We start from the raw sequence: 1,100 nt of genomic DNA, 5'->3' as shown, positions 1-1,100 counted from the left end.
GCTAGAGGATTTTGGAGTTCGTGGAATATCAAGTACTCATATTATGTAGCACATGTTTTCTCATCGTCTAGAATGGATTTTCAATGAATTAATATTATGCGTTTTTATTTCTGCTGAACTTTGTAGATAATTCCAGGGGCCAAGTTTTTGTAAAAAAGGGAAAGCAGAGTGAAGGAATCTTTTTAGCTTAAATCAATGTGATTTTAGAAAGAAATCCCCTCTTTCAGTTAATGGGTGTTCGTGGACAGGTATTTTGTGTCACAGCAAACTAAACTGTTCTAGATTTGACATTTCAATTGATCAAGTCTTTACGCTCAAGAGAAAAGCCACTTGTTATTACAAGCTTTTTCAACTGTACAGGTTGTAGAGCTACACACCTTGAAACAATGTTAAAACAAACAGCGCCATATTTACAAAATGCCGCTAAATCTGGAAATCAAAGGTAAGGTACCGAAGGGAGACAAATCCTGGTCATTGCGAAAGGTCATAGCATCAGAGGTCGTATTCGCTCGCCCGTGTCTGTGTGTCGGTATTTCAGCTAGAATTGACTGTATCTTATCAAATATAGGACGTTAGCTCGGGTTAAATTACAAGAAAGAGACCATTTAAGCAGAACAACAAAAAATGAATAAATTAATAAATTAAATAAAAAGATAAAACAAGCCTTCATTATTGTGTAGTATCTTTTCTGCTTTGTCAAAACTTACACCGGTACAAAGAAATTACTGTACCGGAATTGCGCAATTCCCAACTCAAGTGTATAGAAGCAGCACCAAATTGTGACGTCAACAAGTGTGTAATAATTAACATAATTGTGAAATAACAACATTGAAATAGAGAGCCTTTTACAATGAGTGTATCTTGAAGTAATACAAGAAGTTAATTTCTTAATTCAACCCAGTTGTCTGAGTGCTAAATGTAACCCAGTTATTATCTGAGTGTTAGACTAACTGTTAGACTTATTTCATTCTTGAATCGTTTATGTAGGCCTACTTTTTATTTTTTAAATTAATTCATTTCTTTTGTTTGTTTGTTTGTTTATTTAGGTATCAAATTTTACTTATTTATTTAGTTGTTTAATCCTGATTGCGGCGCATCAC

Source organism: Aplysia californica, unplaced genomic scaffold (assembly GCF_000002075.1).
Source record: "Aplysia californica isolate F4 #8 unplaced genomic scaffold, AplCal3.0 scaffold01025, whole genome shotgun sequence".
NCBI classification, from domain to species: Eukaryota; Metazoa; Mollusca; class Gastropoda; order Aplysiida; family Aplysiidae; genus Aplysia; species Aplysia californica.
This window is presented reverse-complemented; position numbering follows the sequence as displayed.